At 36.3% G+C, this 13159-nt stretch overlaps 2 pseudogenes; both read right to left on the reverse strand.

Annotated features, from left to right (window-relative positions):
• Positions 1-9249, reverse strand: part of LOC138170800 (keratin, type I cytoskeletal 19-like) — a 135758-nt pseudogene extending 126509 nt beyond the window's left edge.
• Positions 9250-10025: 776 nt separating this feature from the next.
• LOC138170805 (methylosome subunit pICln pseudogene) lies at positions 10026-10596 on the reverse strand (annotated as a pseudogene).
• Between the last annotated feature and the right edge of the window lie 2563 nt (positions 10597-13159).

The raw sequence follows: 13159 nt of genomic DNA on the forward strand, positions 1-13159 counted from the left end.
TTAGAAGTGAAATTCTGGTTTAGCTCCAGTCTTCTTATGTAAGTTTGAAATTCTTCTATTTTGCTGAATATTCCCTTTTCCCTTGATGTATTATGCTTAGTTTTTTCTGGATTAGTGCTTCTTGTTAGTAGCCCTAATTCCTTTTCCTTCCAGAATATCATGTTTCATGAGTACCAGACCTTTAATGTACCATTTTCCAAGTCCTGTGTAATTCTTCATGACTCCCTGATATTTGAATTATTTATTTCTGTCTATTTAGTTTGTTTTTCCTTGACCTGATAGTTCTGAAATTTGGCTATAATATTCCTTGAATATTTATTTTGGGATCTCTTTCCTGTGGTGATCTGTGCATTATTTCAATCCCTATTTTGCCCTGTGTTTCCAGGGTGTTGGGACAGTTTTCCCTGATAATTTTGTGAAAGTTGCTTTACAAGACTTCCATTTGGTCATGGCTTTCAGGGAGTACAAAACTTCTGACATTGTCTCTCCTGGATCTATTTTACAAGTGAGTTGTTTTTCCAAAGAGATATCCTGCATTTTCCTCTTTTATTTAAATTTATTTGTCTAATTCTTGATGTTTCATACATTTATAAGCTTCCAGTATAGAGTTGTCTTTCAATGCATTTTTAAACATTTTGATTTCATGCTTTTAAATACAACATTTTCCAGACTCTACAAAAAGTAAATACAATGATTCTTCTTTTTTTTTTCCTTTTTGGAGGGCAATTGGGGTTAAGTAACTTGCCCTAGGTCACATGGTTAGATTTTGTGTTAAGTGTCTGAGGTAGAATTTGAACTCAGGTCCTCCTGACTCCAGGGCTGGTGCTCTACTGACTGCGCCACCTAGCTGCCCCAAATACAATGATTCTTGTTAAAGAATAATATTTTTTGCTGTGAATAGCAATTTTCAGGTGTATTGCTTTCCCAGGCCTTTGGTTAACTTGGTGAATAGTCTCTAGGGTTGACAAAATAGTAAACTAAATAAAAATTATCATTTCTAAACACTGTAACAATTTTCAACACTGCCTCTCTGGTTCCCTCACTTCCTTGAGATGAGTGAGGCTACATTTTATCCTTCTCCCAATATTCTTCTGTAACCTTTAAGGGATTTTTCGTCCTCATTGATAGCATTCCCTCAAATGTATGAACAGCACCCTGAAACCTAGTTCCATTTAATCACTCAAAAGTAAGATTAGCTTTTTAAAAGAATGTTTAATTCGAAGGATATAATCACAAATATTCAAACATTTTCCCCAACATATGAGAGATAATGTTTCTCCTCCCACACAACTTCATACTATGGGGAAGGGAAAAGTAATACTTTCATAGCTTAGTTAAGTCCCTATAGAACATAGTTTGAGTTACAAGTCCAAATCACCTCTTAGACTTGAATCTCAGGTCCTATGGCTTCTCTGGTCTTCCCTAACAGGTTATCTGACTATACTGCCCTTCCTGTAGTCCTTCCTCTAGGTCATCATGGCTCGAATTCCCAAGTCTGAAAGCCTCTACCTGGAACTGATAAGCACCAACAACACTGAATAGAGATAAACAATCCTTGATGTATTTCTTAGAGCTAGAGTAAAAGTCCTTCCTCTATGTCTGTTTTATTTCATGGCTCCTGCATGTTGTTAAACTAGGGTAAACACTCATTGGATGCACCAGAAAAGAACAAAAGTCAGAAAAAGGGCTACTGTGTCAGTTTGGCCACTTTTAAATATATCAAAGGAGGCTACCCCCACCCATGTGGTAAAAGATATAGGATGCCTACCTAATAGGTGATCTGGTCATGATCAGAAATGTTCCATTAGAAATGTTTCATCCATTATAATTCATTTAGAGTTAAGTTAAAGTAATGTCTTTATTAATATACCATGTATTAGGAAGAATTTAACCAATACTAATCTACCATGTACATAGCACTATATATGTTCTAGCCACTGGGACAAGGAGGAAAAATATGCAAGATGTATGACATTTTACAAGCCCATGGAAGAATCATCCATTGGTTATTTTCTATCCTGAAAGGAATATTGATATTTTCACCAAATGATATTTCTGACTTTTTCTCACTATTTAAAAAGAATGTCAAAACAATTTTTGAAAGAAGATGAAAATGTGTTTTAATGTGTGCTAAATCCTTGCTAATTAAGAAACAGAAGTGAAAAGAGTGATGGAATATAGAAAATATAAACAACTTGACATTTAAAATTATAATGGTAATGATTTCAACCCTATAACAGACATTTGCCTATGAATCAATTAATTTTCTTCATCTGTGGACATTTTATATTCTACCTCTAATTTCATTTTCAAGAATTAAAAATACATTTAAAATATCTAGGTATTTTTAGAAGAAAATATTGGTAAGGACAAGACCAATAACTTCTTGCCTTTTTATAATAGTTTGCATATGCCACCTTAATAGGAATAGGACACACTCACATCATATCTAGGATAAAATTTCACATTCACTAAAAAAGGCCTTTGGTCAAATGGTACAGTAAGAATATTTGGGATAGAATGTCACCCCCCCCAAAAAACCTTAGTACATATTCTCTTTATATAAACAATGTGAGGTGAAAATGAGTAGACATAGAAGTTACATTTGAGGGAGAATATATATGGAGGTACAAATCACATCTCCAATCACTTATGAGCCCTGAAGTCTTTGGTGATATTAACATTCATCTCTTTTACTTATCATGACATCTTTTCTCAGGGATATACCTCTACCTGGGTGAACTACTTCATTGGTTATTCTGGGCTTGCTTTCAATTGCTTGCACCATCTCTTCTGGAGATATTTATTCTCTCAGGTTATAATCTGATAATTTTGATGCTTCTCTTATAATTTGCTTCCTAATGCTATCTTCTGGACTCTAACCTTCAGGACTAATCAAGCCACTAGTGGGGGTTTTTTTCTGTTATGTAGCAACATCAAACTAAAAAAAGGTGGGGGGGCACATGATGACAGTTTTAAAATGTAATATCATCTGTGCTTTATTGTATTTTATTTTTTATTACTCATTTCAAAATTACATTTTAACTTGATTTTGGCTCACCCCCAAATGTTACATTTGGGATCCTTCCATGTTAGAGTTTAATGTCTAGAATCAGTTAATTGAGAGGAAATAAAATCAATTTTGTGTACCTATGGAGTACATAGCATATTGTATTATTTAATCTGTATAGTGTGAGAAAAAAGGTGTTTAGTAAATATTTTACTGTAAAAATAGTGCAGGTATTACAAGAAATCAGAAATAAATATTAAATTTCTGAAGCCTAACATCTTTAGAATTTAGGGTGGGACCTATCTTATTAACAGTTCTATAAATCCAATATTGACATGTAAATATTTTTGCTACAAAATACAGTTTTGCATTACCATTGTACTTTCCACATTCCAATTCAAGCCTGCTGAGAAGTGTTAAGAATTTTAAAGTTAAACAACTTAAAAATTTATATATTTAATCTTATTTAATTTAACACTCTAAAATAAATTACCTTATTAAAATGACTTTTAAGATAGCGATTTGGCCTATCATTCCAATTCTAAGGTCTTTGTGACATGACTCACTCTTCAGAGAACTCAAATACTTAGGTGTCCTCTCATAAATATCTAAGCACTTTTAAAAGAGAAAGAGATTTATTCTACTTTAAAGCTGTATAAATACCCACACAAGATTTACAAGGTTGACATATAATTAATTTTTACACTAAACATTCCATACACGTGTGACGAAGAATAGTATGGTATCCTGCCTTTATGGCCTACAACCCTGTTTTACAAATGAGAAAAAGGGATACAGAGGAGTTAAATAATTCAATTAGGGTCACAAATCCAGGAAGTATCCCAGTAAGAATTTGAACTGTAGTCTTCCAGACTTCAGTTCATCACTCTCATGAAAGGGAAGTAAAGTGTAGGCCACTTAAAACCAAAAACTATTCTATTTTTATTAGTTGAAACTAACTAAAGGGATATGTGGCAAAAAGCGTATAGACTCTACAATAAATTCTTTCTGCCACTATTATTTTGCAATTAGATGTTTTTTGTTTTTGTTTTTGTTTTTTTGTTTTTAGTTAGGGAATATAAGATAACATTCTATAGACTAAATTTCTGCCTTCAAGAAGTTAACTTGGTATGTTGAAAAAAGAACACAGACAAAAGAAAAAAAAAGGGAAGCATTATATATGTGTGCATATATGCATACATGCATGTATATATGCATTCACACTATACATAAATACACATGCATGCATGCATACATACATATGTGTGAGTGTACTTTGATCTGCACTCAGATTCCATCATTTCTTTCTCTGGAAGTGGATAGCATTTTTCACTGTAAGTCCTTCAGAACTGACTTACCTTATTGTATTGTGGAGAATAACTAAGTCATTCAAAGTTGATCATCATATAATGTTGTGGTTACTGTGCACAATGATGTCATGGCTCTGCTCATTTAACTTTGCATCAATTCATGTAAGTTACCCCCTCCCTGATTTTTCTGAAAGCATTCTACTTGTCATTTGTTATAGGATAATACTATTCTATCACAATTATATACCACAACTTATTTAGCCATTCCCTAATTAATGGACATCTGTTCAGTTTCTAAGTCTTTGCCACCACAAAAGTTTTGCTATAAATATTTTGCACACATAGAATATTTTCCTTTTTTTTCTCTGATTTCTCTGGGAAACAGACCTATTACTGGGATTGTTATGTGAAAGAGTATGCTAAGTTTTATAATCTTTTGGGTATACTTATAAATTCTCTACAATGGTTGGACCAGTTCATGACTCTATCAACAATTCATTAGTGAATCTATTTTTCTTCAATCCTTCTAGCATATCTCATTTCTTGTAGATGTGCGCTGTTACCTCAGAGTTGTTTTAATTTGAATTAATAAAATCAATAATTATTTAGAGCATTTTACATAAATATTACATGACATTCATATAACTAGTACATGACTAGTTTTGATTTATTTTTCCTGCTGAATCCTCCCTGTTCATGTCCCTTGAGCATTTGTCGTTTGAAAAATGACTTAAAAAATAAATTTGACTTATATGTTTGAGAAATTTATCAGAGAATCTTATTGTATTTTTTATATTAATTCAGGATATATAGTACATTTTAGCACCATGTGATTTCCCTGATTGTCTCTTTTAATTAGGTCTATTTTTGCTTTTGCTTTGTTTGAGTTCATGAACACTACCTCTGCCTTTTACACTTGAGTTAGAAGCATAAAAGATTTTGTTCCAACTCTTTATTTTAACTCTCTATGTTCATATTTCTGTTTCAAATGAGTCTCCTATAAACCATATAATTTTGAACTCTGGTTTCTAATTCATCTTGCCATATGCTTCTGTTTTATGGGTGAATTCATCCTATTCACGCGAACACTTATGATTACTTATTACCTCCATCCCATTTTTTGTTTCTCCTCTCTTTTCTTTCCCCTTCTCTCCTCAAAAGTGTGTTTTGCTGCTGACAACCACCTCCCTTAATACACCATCTATTTTATGACCCCCCTTATTTTGCTTTCCCCTTCTTCCCCTACTGAGTCAGATAGATTTCTATTCCCAACTGTGTGTCTGTGTCTGCACATGTGTGTACATTTGTATTCTGTCTTCATTGAACCAAAATCTGATGAGTGAGGTTCAAAAACGTACATCACCCCAATGTTTCACTCCACTGCAAAAAATCTTTTTCGGACACATCTTTAATGTGAAAAATAAATATTCCTCATTCTTCTTCCCAATTCCCCCAGTGAATATCTCTTTCTTGTTCCTCCAATTTTAAAAATGATCCATCCAGCAAAATATAATCAAATCTGTGCCCGTCTGTCTATGCAGACTCATTTTCACTGCCCTAATAATGATAAAGTGCCTATGGGTTACATGTATTAGTTTCCCATATGGAAGTGCGAATAGCTTAACATTATTGAGAGTCTCATAATTTCTATTTCATTTTTATGTTTTTATGCTTCTCTTAAGTCTTGTGTTTGAATGTCAAATTTCGAAACACTTCTGGTTTTATCATTAGGAATTCAAGAAAGTCTTCTATTTCATTCGATAGCCATTCTTTTCTCTTGAAGGGTTATAGTCAGTTTTATTGGGTAGGTGGTTGATTAGCATTTTCTTTGAAGTTTTTTTTTTAATGCTTTATTAACTTCTGATTTACATCATTCATTTCTGCCAGATTTTGAGTTACAAATTTTCTTCCTGGTTTTCCCTTACCCACTGCCCCAAAAGAGCAGTCCCACAGGATATTCCCTCTTCCAATCTGATCTCTCCCATATTTTCTCCCATATCCCTTTAGACTTTTCCAGTGGATTTCCATGCCTCAGTGCCTATATTTATTTCCCAATTATATGTAAAATGGTATTAATATATATATGTATATTTATATATATATATGTTATGTATTTATGTATGTATGTATTTGAGTATTTTATTTTAAAACTTTGAATTCCACATTCATTCCCTTCCTCCCTTGTCACCCACCTTTACTGGGAAGATAAGCAGTTCAGTATAGTTTGTACATGTGTGGCTAATGAAAAACAATCAAATAGTAGTTATATTGTAAATGACTAACTATATTTCCCTCCCTCCTATAGCATCTCCCATTTGTTCTATTCTGTACTTTGATCACCTTCCTTTTCAAAAGTGGGTGCTTCGAAGATCCTTCCCCCCCAGAGTGCCTTCCCTTCAATCATCCCCCCTCTCATCCCCTTTCCCCCCTAATCTCCTGGAGGGTGAGATACCCTATTTAGTGTGTATTTCTTTCCCTCCTCAAGCCAAATTTAATGGGAATAAGGTTGACCCATTCCCTTTTGCCTTCCTATCCTTCCCCTCCATTGTAACCATTTCCTCTCGCCTCTTCTGTATGAGATAGTTAACCCCATTCTGTCTCTCCCCATCTCCTCTCATTATATTTCTCTCTCACCTCTTAATTTCACCTTTTAAGTATCATCCCTTCCTGTTAAATTGGTGCTGTGCCCTCTATCTATGTATACATGTAAACATATATACACATATTCACATATGTATCCATCTGCCCATATACCCTCATATATAGACATATAGAGAGAGACATATATATGTATGTGTATATATATATATATATATATATATATTCCCTTCAACTACTGAGAAAAGTTTCATAAGTTACAATTATTACTTTTCCATGTAGGAATGTTAATAGTTCAACTTTGATAAGTTCCTTATGATTCCTTTTCCCTGTTTACCTTCTCATGATTATCTTGCTTCTTGTATCTACATGTCAAAATTTCTGTTCAACTCTTTTTTTTTCAGCAAAAATGCTTGAAAGTCCTCTATTCCAATGAAAGACCATATTTTCCCCTGAAACATGATACTCAGTTTTGCTGGGTAGGTGACTCTTGGTTTTAATCCCAGCTCCTTTGACCTCTGGAATGTCATATTCCAGGCCCTTCAATTGCTGAGTGTAGAAGCTGCCAGATGCTGGGTTATCCTGATTTCATTTCCACAATATTCAAATTGTTTCTTTCTGGGGCAGCCAGTTACCAGAGTAAGAGCACTGGTCCCAGTGTTGGGATGACCTTGGGATTAAATCCAGGCTCAGAGACTTAGCACCACACCCAGAAACACCTGTCTGTGTAAACTTGAGGAAGTTACTTTAACGCAATTGCTTAGGGGTGTCCAGGTGGCTCAGTGAGTAAGAGCACTGGCCCCACTGTTGGGATGACCTGGGGGTCGAATGCAGGCTCAGATACTTAGCAAAACACCTAGAAATAACTGGCCGTGTAACCTTGAGCAAGTTACTTAACCCCAATTGTTTTAAAAAAAAATTGTTTAATCCTGGCTGCTTGTAATATTCTCTCCTTAATCTAGGAATTCCAGAACCTGGCTATAATATTCCTAGGAGTTTTCTTCTTGGGATCTTTTTTCAGGAGGTGATCAGTGGATTCTTTCAACCTCTATTTTGCCCTCTGGTTCTAAAATATCAGGGCAGTTTTCTTTGAGAACTTCCTGGAGGATGATTTCTAGGTTCTTACTTTGATAATGGCTTTCATGTAGTCCAATAATTTTTAAATTATCTCTCCTGGATCTATTTTCCAGCTCACTGTTGTTTCCCATGAGATATTTCATATTGCCTTCGATTCTTTCATTTGTTTGGATCTGTTTAACAGCATCTTGATTAATCCTAAAGTCATTGACTTCCATTTGCTCCAATCTAATTATGAAACAATGATTTTCCTCATTGAGCATCTGAGATCCTTTTTCCAACTGGCAAATTCGGCTTTTTAAGGCATTCTTCACCTCGTTGTCTTTTTGAGCCTCTTTTGCCATTTGAGCTAGTCTATTTTTCAAGGTATTATTTTGCTCAGTTAGGCTGGTGTCACTTATTTCATAATTTCCTTGCATCGTTCTCATTTCTCTTCCCATTTTTTCCTCCACTTCTCTTATCTGCTTCTTAAGGTACTCTATGGCCTGTAACCAGCTTGTATTTTCCTTTGAAGCTTTTGGAACAGGAGTTCTGACTTCACTCTTTTCCTCATGTTCCATGCTTTGCTCATTTTTGTCCCCAAAATAGGAGTCTAATGTTGGAGTTTTCTGTCTGCTTTGTTTTTCTTTGCCTGGTCATTACGTCCCTCTGTCACTTGACCCCTGTGCTTTTTGCCACAGTAGGACTCTGCCACAAGATAGTGGAGCTTTCATCCCAAACGTTGGGTTTTTCTCAGCTGCCAGAAGTAATAGTTGGGTGCCCTCTCTGAGGTCTCCAGAGGCTCTGTCAAGCTGGACACACACCCCAAGACCTCCACCCCAGACTGCACTCCACATCCGAGAAGGTTAAAGAAAGAGCGATTACCCCTCCAACTGGTGCTTGGTCCCCCTACACTCTTCAGGCCAGGAGCGGAAGCTGCCATGTGGAGCTGGCTGGCTATGCAGGCTCCTCAGTGGCTTCTCACCCTGAGGGCAAAAGCCATGCACTCTCAATTACTGGGACCTCAAGTCCAGACTGCACTGACATCTTATTTTGTCCTTCGCATCTATGTGTTGATAAATCTGAAAATAGCCACAGCTGCTGCTGATCTTGGGTCCCTCTGGCCAGTGTCTGGTCAGGCCCACCCAGGGGCTGCAGCCTCAGTGTGATTCTGGGCTTGTCTCCCACAGTCCTGTGCTGCCCAATTCCTGCTGGCCTGGCTGGCTGTCCGCGGCAGGAGATTAGCTTCCCTGTGTCATTTTTGGGGTTCTGCATCTCCAAAGTTTGTATAGGATCCCCTTTTTACATAGATTGAGGTAGGTGGAAGCTGAAGCCACTGGGAGGTCCTGCTTCTATTCCGACATCTTGATCTGAAGTTTTACTTATACCTGTTTTCACATTGTTGTCTTCTTCTTCATTTGTTTCTTCATCTTTTCTGCCTTCATAGTAGGTTTGTATGGTCAAGTTCTTTTGTTGTTGTTATTCTTGTTGCTGTGTACTTTTTCTTCCAGTCTATTTCTTAATCTGAGCTCTGTGTTAATGGCAGGCTCTGATTACCTAGGGGTAGGAAGTCACTGAGCCAAGCCTCATGCTTTTTCCTAGTCCTGTTTTTGGAGTTGGTTCTGGGTGTCTGTAGATTTTTCATACTTCTGAGGTAGTGTAATCTCTGGGATAGGTGTGATCCTTGCTTTCCTGGCCTGTGCTTTAGACTTTACCCAGGAAATGCTCCTGGTCTCCTACAGCTATAAGTGCTAGTCCTCCTCTTTGTCTCGGAATTGGGACAAGGACCTTTTCTCTCTTGTGGCCAACTATAATCTGTCATCTCTGCCCTGCAACTATGACCCAGGCCTGCATACAAGTAAGACATTTGAAAAATAATGCCAGTTCTTGTGCCCAGTATCAGTAAAAAAGCATGCCCTGGGGGCAGCCAGGTGGCTCAGCAAGTAAGAGCACTGGCTCCAGTGTTGGGATGACCTGGAGATCGAATCCCAGGCTCAGATAATCAGCACCACACCCAGAAATAACTGGCTGTGTAACCTTGAGCAAATTACTTAACCCCGATTGCTTAAAAAAAGGGGTGCCCTGCAAATTATTTCTGACCAATAGTCTTCTGTCCTTACTCCAGCCGTGTTATATTGGCTGTTTACAGCCTGAGAAAGCTTTCCTTCCAATCGTGCCAGAGTGCCTTGTCCTTCTGTAGTTAAACGAGACAATCTTTCTTCATATGTGTAAAATGTAGGAATATCCCTCTGTCTTTTTTCATGTGATTCAACATCATATTCTTCTCCATCATAATCAACACTGTCTTCATTCTCAGGATCTGGATGTAAAGTTTGACATTCACACATGGCAGCACACAATGCTTCCACTGCTGACTCATTACTCAATACAAATCGGAACTTAGAAATTGGTTCAATATTTTCACCACTTCTTCCCTTTCTGCCACTGGAGTTTCAATGAAAATCCTATTCCAGAGCTATCTAACCAAGACAGGTGGCTCTCAGCAATGTAGAGGCGGTTCGTGCCCAGGCTCTTGCCTTTCAGCACCACTTCAGAACTGGGTTGCTTATGCCAAAGCCGGTTTTCTGCACTGTGTTTAGTGAAGCTCTTCAGGAAAAACATCCTGTCAGCAGTGGTGATGGGAGTGGCTGCTCAGCAGGCAAGGTGTGTGTGTGTGTGTATGTGTGTGTGTGTGTGTGGGGGGGGGAGTTAAACCAGAGGAGAAGGCCTCTGATCAATAGACTTGCCATGATTTGTGCCCCTGAAACTACTTTTTCTTTCACTTTCAGAGTCACCTACAAGGACTGATTCCTCTTGCTCCCCTGGTCTCTTAACTTGCCTTAGGCTAGAAAAAAATTTTTCTTGATATTATGTTGGCTCTAATATTCCAGAACTCGATTTGAAGTGTTATTTTACAGTTATTTGGAGGGCACCATTAGGACATTTCAGCTGGCCTGCTGCCTCTATTCTGCTGTCTTGGTTCCACTCCTATTAATTTCATTATCCATCATCATCCTTGCCTGCCCAACACACACACACACACACACACACACACACACACACACACACACACATACACACACATATTTATTTAAAACCCATCTCTATATAATGTCCACCTAACTTTATATTACACCCTAAAAATTAGACTGTCTTCATTCACTTGTTTTTATTTTTTTTTCTACAAAGATAGCAAGGTCCAGCTATTTTGACAGATACTGTATATCTTTTAGGCAATTACACAATGTTTCAGCTCCTCACATAATAACTCTAATGTCATCTTCAAACCTTAATTATCCAATTATAAAGCAGACATTAAATTATCTAAGAATGAATTGATATGCAAATGTATACCAGAAGTTAATGTGGTGAATATGTACCATGTAACTGGATTACTGGGCCTGACAATGTGCATCTCAAGCTAGCAAAAAGGGTAATGACTAAGCCAGTTAATGTCTTAATGACATTCCCAATAGTTTTTTCAAAATTCATTGTAGTAGTCCCAAACCTGCTGTAGTCTCAGGGAACTGCTTTTAAGGGAAATAATACACAATTCTGACCTGTCTTTGTCAGTGTTACCTAACTTTTATAAGTCAACCTTTATGCAGCTAAGTCCTAGATGACCTTTGTGATAGGGACTTTATAGGATAACAGAAAATATCTTGGGATGGACAATACTTTGAAGAAAGCTAGAACTATATAGACAGTATAAAGTTGGTTCCTGAGCAATTGAGATACCTTATTTGCACTTGGGATTAAGATATAGCAAAAATGGGATGGCAAGAATTTCATATCATAGCATACTATACCATATCACACTGTATCGCATCATGCTGCACTGCACCACATCATATCACACGGCATTGCATTTCATCACATCGAATCACATCACATCATAAGTCATGTTGTGTCGTATTTATGTTATCACATCACATCACATCACATCACATCATAGCGTAGCATAGCATGTCTTATCATGCTATGCTATGCCATGTTATGGTATATTATGGCATGGCATGTCATGTTATATCAGAATGTTGCATTGTGATATATTATGTTACATTATGTTAAGTTACGTTATGCTATGTTGCGTTATGTTATGTTACTTTATGTTATGTTGTTTTGTTTTGTGCTATATTGTGTTGGGTTACATTGTGTTGTGTTAGTCTGTGCTGTGCTATTCTATGTTATGTTGTCATGTTATATTATGTTATCTTATAGTATTGTACCAAATTGTTTCATACTGTATTGTATTGTATCAGTTATATTATATCACATCACATCACATTGTATCACATCATATTGTATCTTATTGCATTGTGTTTACATTATATTATATCGCATTATATCACATTATATAGCATTATGTTGTATCATATCATATTAATTATATTATATTTTATTATATTGTATTATGTTATGTTGTGTTCCTCTGTATTGTGTTGCATTGTGTTACACTACATTATGCTATGTTATGCTGTTATACTACATTACACTGTTACTTTATGTTAAGTTATATTACATTATGTTTCATTGTGTAGTGTTGTGTCATGTTGTATTGTATTGAATCATATCATATCATATTATATCATACAATCATGTGTGAACATTGTTTGTATGCATATTCATTGTTAATTAACATAACCATGTTCAGAATCATAATTTAATATCTGGAAGGGAGATTCAGAGGAACTCTAGTCTGACACTCATTTTACACATGAGAAAATTGAGACATAGAGAGAGGATGTAACTTACTCATGGTCTTAGAGCTAATAAATGCTTGACATGAGATTTGCATTCAGGTCTTCTTGACATTGAGTAGAATATTCTGTCCATTATATCATGCCTCTTCTACTAGATGAAAAACATATTTGAGTAGGAGATATTATTGATGGAAGTCTTTCACAATGAAGTAAGTGGCATAGTCAAGCATTTTATTCATGAAGGCAAGGCCATTTTGATGGATATGGCAGAGTAAATCATTGACCATAAAGAAGGCATGAAGTGAAGATCATACAGGAAGAGAATGCAATATACTGAGTCACTAGGGTGACAAAATATCAAATCAATAGTAAGCAGTTATATGCTGTCTGTAATCAGAATCAAGGTTTGCAAAGCTAGTGAAAATAGTATAATCTATAGAAAGCTATAGAAAATAGCCCATGGGGGCGGCCAGGTAGCACAG

This window comes from Petaurus breviceps, unplaced genomic scaffold (genome assembly GCF_028583685.1).
Source record: "Petaurus breviceps papuanus isolate PSGF00001 unplaced genomic scaffold, PetGlider_PUasm1.0 126, whole genome shotgun sequence".
NCBI classification, from domain to species: domain Eukaryota; kingdom Metazoa; phylum Chordata; class Mammalia; order Diprotodontia; family Petauridae; genus Petaurus; species Petaurus breviceps.